A 6000-nucleotide genomic window follows, 5' to 3' on the forward strand; every position below is an offset into this window, starting at 1 on the left:
AGAATATCAATCAGAGTACAATGATTTCAGATAAACATTGTTCAACTATATCACTCACTTCTACAGGACAGTTGAGAGCCATGTCCAATTTCCTCTTTCTAAAGAGATCTTGCCCTAGCTGGTTTGGCTCAGCTGACAGAGCATTAGCCTGTGGACTAAAGGGTCCTGGGTTTGATACTGGTAAAGGGCACATGCCTGGGTTGGGACTCCATCCCCAGTAGGAGGCATGCAGGAGGCAGCCAATCAATAATTCTCTCTCATCATTGATATTTCTACCTCTCTCTCCCTCTCCCGTCCTCTCTGAAATCAATAAAAATATATTTAAAAATAAATAAAGAGATCTCATCTCTTGTTCAGAGAGTGTTTATGTATGCAGAGCCATCATCAAGTGTTCACAGCTTTCAGTAGTAACTAAAAATAATTTTCCAGGTAATGAACTTGTAAACAGAACAGGTAAAGTCAATGGAGTCTTTCAAGATAAGGTGTTCCGATTTATTGCTTATAGCTTCATTTTGCTTCCCTGCTTTTGCTCTTATTTTAATCTTGAATTACCATTATTAGCAATAACAATGTCCAACTAGTCATTCATTACAAAAGATTTTATGAATTTGTATCAATATAATTTATGCACTATATCCAGAGCTCACTTTCTAAAAACAAAAACCTGAAATAAGACCATTATCTAAGCAAAATAAGCCAGTCAGAGAAAGATAAATATCACATGATCTCACTCATTTGTGGAATATAATGAACAACATAAACTGATGAACAAAAACAGATCCAGAGACAAGAGAAGCATCGATCAGACTGTCAAACCTCAGAGGGAAGGTAGGGGAGGGTGGGGATAAGGGGGAGAGATCAACCAAAGGACTTGTATGCATGCATATAAGCCTAGCCAATGGACACAGACACCAGGGGGGTGAGGGCATGAGTGGGGGCTTGGGGGGGCAATGGGAGGATAAGGACACATATGTAATACCTTAATCAATAAAGAAAAATAAATAAATAAATACATAACCATACTGTCCCCTTTGTAAACATGTTCTCATTTTATCTCATAACAACTCTTTGGAATATATATTATTAGTATCACATTTTATGGATGAGAAAAATAAAGATTTGAAAGTTTGTCTCTTTCCCAAGACCACAGAGGTTGTGATTTGACTGTCACCAAGTCTAATGTCATGTAGGGAAAAAAACAAAAAGCATTGGCTTTGTCATTTAGTCTTCCCCCTAAATCTTAGAGCAAATCAGAGGAATTTCTTAAAAAAAAAAACCTACAGTCTAAGGGCCAAATCCAGGCAATCACTTATTTTTGTAAATAACAGATTTTGGGAACACAACTATACTCATTCTTTCACATGATGTCTATGACTACCTTCACCCTACAAGCACTGAGTTAAGTAGTTGCAACAGACAACCTCTGGCCCACAAAGCCTAAAATTCTATCTGACTCGTAACAGAAAATATTTGCTAACCTCTAAGTTACATGACTGACAAATATAGGGAAGTGGTGACATTGAAGTGTTTGGATGGATGGAAGGTGTTTTGTCATATTTCAGCTTATCGATAGGAAGCATGTCAAAAAGAATGAGATTTATGGAACAAGCATTCAGGAAGCAAGAGGATTAAGAAGGATGGAAATCAAGGCTACAATGAACAATTCATGAGAGCCCTTAAACAAGCCATATTGCCTATTGACCTTTAATCTACTGAATTAAAAGCCAACTGTAAGGTGCTTTTTGTTGACCAGCTCTGTGTTTGCAGATCTATGAGTAAGACCCTATAGCTGTTATTCATGCTTTCCATGTAAACTTGAATTCTGTAGGTTATCAAGAAACAAAAGGTCCCCATTCCACTAGAGAACTGATTGTTTTCCAATTTTATAGACTAAAGTGGTCTTGTCTGAAGAATATTTAGGTGGGTTTAGAATATTTAGGTGTGGGCGTGTTCCCCTTCCCTTTGTCAATGCCATCATCCAATGTTTTTGATCATTTTCTCTAATCTTCATTTGCAGAGTAGTTAGCCCCTAGAAATAACTATAAAAATCAAAGCCCAATGGGACATGGATTTGCCTTAATCCAGTATGTGTATCCCATGGAATCTGAACACTTCTGCTTCAGGGAGGGCTTAAACTGAGATCATGAGTGTGCATGTGCACACACACCCACTCTACACACATATACACACCATTCCACATACCAAGGATCCCTTCAAAAATTTTTATCATCTATATTATTGGCACATATCTGGTGAATTTTAAAAAGCAGCAAAATTCTGAGTAGATAATACAGTTCCCCAAATCAATTCCCAGTCTTTCCCTGGGCCACTAGTTCTTAAAACATAAAAGAAAAGAGGGCACTTTTCATTTGAAAGATGATCTATTAAAGTTCATATGGGAGGGAGAGAGCATTTGCCAAAGTGATTAAGTCCATGTGTGAAGAACTAAGTGAAACCTTCAGGCATTCTGTCACATGTTATTTTCACTTTTTTTAAAAAAAAAAATTTACACAACCATGTGGGTGGCCACATGTCTATTTGTTTTCCTTGTTTTTCAACAAGTGAAACTTGAGGTTGAAAGGGGGAGGTTAGAGGGGCATGTTTTTTAACTCACAGAAGTCATGGTTTTATTACTTTCAGATTGAGCTGATGTGCAATTGAACAAGTTCTCTCATTAGTGGAGCCCAGAAACAGATGGTAATTGTGGCTCTGAGGTTACTTTTGTGCAGCTTATGTATTTGGGAACATTTTTTACCTTTCATGTTGCTTACACAACATTACACCCTCCACTTCCAGAGCTGGCATCCTAAGACAAACAGAGTAAGAATACCAATCTTCGTATAAAATTTTCATAAAGAGAAAACATAACAGAATCTTTATCATATTGATGCTAACACTACAGCTTAAAAGTACTCACATAGCATTCTTGATCTGCATTATTCACAACAAAGCAAGCATTAAATTGGATATTATGAATGGCATTACATTTTAAGTGTAGTTAGCAATGAACAATTTGCAGCATCAAAATGGGAAGTCAATCTTTCTGTAATATACCCTGTTATGCTCTTATCACACACTGGGTAAAAAAAAAATGACCTAAGAACTCTGCAATCAGAACAAAATGTATGATAAGTTATTAATAAACTTATTTTTCTCATTTTAAAGATCATGCTTCAATAGAATTTTTACATGACTTTAATAATTCATTCTGGCAAGGAATCCCAAACAAGAAAATCCACTATTTTACTCACCACCATTTCACTTTTACATATATGTGAAAAAAGAATAATGTTAAGTAGGGAAAACCATCCAAAAATACATACCTGGCATCCCACAATATAAAAATGGTGGCATATAATTAATCTCAATGCACATTACTTTTGCAGGTAGATATATGATTTTTTTTTTACCCTAGGAAGGTTTTCTTAACTTATCTGTTCAAGGAACAGTATCATTTTCAATACTGCCAACAGCCCTCTTTTTTTCATATTATTTTTCGCCTTCATTCCTCATCACAATGTTCATCTCCCCTTCCCATATATAACTTTTAATGCGCTTTATCTGTTTTCTTGCGTATTCATCTACCTTTTCTGAAGACAGGTCTCTTGTGTGTGTGTCCTGTGTATTTTAATGTATACAGTTGGTACTTTGATAAAGATGTAAGTATACTTACTGGTGTAAAAATTTTTACTCAAATATCAATTTTGGCCATTAACCCAAGTTTCTGCATATATTTATGTTGTTTTCAATGGCTCTTACATCTTGTATATGTGTTAACTATATTTAACCTATGTGTTCCCATAATGATAAATTCCTGGGAACTCCTCACTACCACAAAAATGCTGCATTGACATAGTTCATGCTTATTTTTCCCTCGTAATTTGCCCTGTCACTTAGACATCAGGCCTTCTGTTTCCTCTCTGACCTCATTTCCTGCTACTCTTCCCATGGCGCATTCTGAGCTCCTGCTATATTGATGACCCTTTATACTCCTCAAATGCACCAGCCCTAGGGCCTCTGCATTTGCCATTTTCTGTGCATGTTGTGGGTGTGTTCCCCTCCACCTCTCTGTCTGACTCATTTTTTTTCCATATATTTTCCTATTTGTTTATAATCACCTTGCAATGTGGCTTTTCCTGGTTGTTCTATTTTAAATTGCAGTCCATTGAAACACCTCACTTCCTTTACTTCCTATCCCCTTTCCCTGTAAGGATTTTGGCATAGTACTTAACCACATTCTAATAAACCGTATATTTCACTTGCTAATTTTATCTGTTTTCTGTCGGTAGAATTCAAGCCCTATCAAGACCACAGCTTTTTAAAAATTTCATCCACTCTAAGGTCCCAGACCCTAAAATAATACTGAGAACATAGTAGGTGCTCAATAAATAAATATTTGTTGAACAAATGAATGAATGAACTACTACAACCTGAAATTCCAGTACTATTTTTGATAGCCATGTCAGGCATCTACTTATTACCTGTATTTCTGGATGTTACGTGGAATAGGAATACATCTAAAGCTTCTTAGTCCACTGTGAGGAATGTGAATAAGATTTTACTAGCCTTCTAGATACAATCTACAGGTTTCCCTGATATTCTATGTTTAAGAATATCTTAAAGAAAATAGATATTACCTATCCTTTGAAAGGTTGTTGGATCTCAATTAACCATTTAGTTCAATAGATTTGTGTGTATATCTAAGATTACATTTTAATTTATTAAAGATAATTGATCCATTCAATTTTTAGTTACTTTATATTTATTTTTTAAATCCACCCACTTAATCTAGTTTTCAATTTTAGAGACATATTTGTATAGTCTTCATACATTTTAAACACATGTATTTGGTTTTTGTATTATTCAAATTTATACTTTGTTTTTGCTGTCTCCTCTTTTTAGCTGACTGGACTTTCCAGAGATTTCTTGATCCTAATTATTTTTTCCAAGGATCTATTTTGTTTATTTTTAATCGTTTTAACTTTTTTAAAAATATGTTTTTATTGATTTCAGAGAGAGTTAGATAGAAACATCAGTGAGACCAGCTGGCATGGATCAGTAGTTGAGAGTTGACTTATGAACCAGAAGGTCATGGTTTGATTCTGGTTAGGGCACATGCCTGGATTGCTTGCTCGATCCCCAGTAGGAGGCGTGCAGGAGGCAACCGATCTATGATTCTCTCTCATCATTGATGTTTCTCTCCCTCTCCCTTCCTCTCTGAAATCATTAAAAAATATATTATATAAAAAAAGAAACATCAATTAGAGAGAAACATAGAAAAACTGCCTCCTACATGGCCCCTACTTGAGATTGACCCTGAAACTCAGGCATGTACTCTGATCAGGAATCTAACTGTGACCTCCTAGTACTTGGGAAGATGCTCAACCAACTGAGCCACAGTGGAAGGGTAAAAATTGTTTTAAGTTTTAAAAAATCAAATACTTTTATTTTTCTTATATCTTTATATATACTCTGTTCTTATACTTCAAACTTCTTAAGTAGAATGCCTTGCTTGCTTTTTTAACTGTCTTTATTTTCTATTTCTTAGAAAAGAATTTTTAAAGCTCAGTTTCCTTTAAGAATTGCTTTAAATGTAGTTCACAAACTTTTATACATAGCATTTTTGTTGACACTCAATTCAAAATAAATCATATTTTGTGATGTGTGCTGTTCTTTTGTTTTTGTCTCCTGACCTGGGGGATTATTTTATCCCTTCTTCAATTAGTGTTTCATTTTTATTGGTGTATTATCAGATTGCATAATGCAAACAAAAATGGCAACTCGTCATAATGTAAATGTCAACACATCATAAGAAGGGGTTTTTTGCATACATATAATTTTAATTTGTAGAAAACACATACATAGATAGAAACAAAGTGTGTTCTAGTCATTTTTTTTCTATGGTGGTGTAATATTTCCCTGACTTATTGTACTCCTGTACCCTTGCATTGGCGTCTACACATTTGAAGAAGCAATCACGTCTTCCAGATTTATGGCCTA

The sequence above is a fragment of the Plecotus auritus genome (genome assembly GCF_963455305.1).
Source record: "Plecotus auritus genome assembly, chromosome: 6".
Classification (NCBI taxonomy): Eukaryota; Metazoa; Chordata; class Mammalia; order Chiroptera; family Vespertilionidae; genus Plecotus; species Plecotus auritus.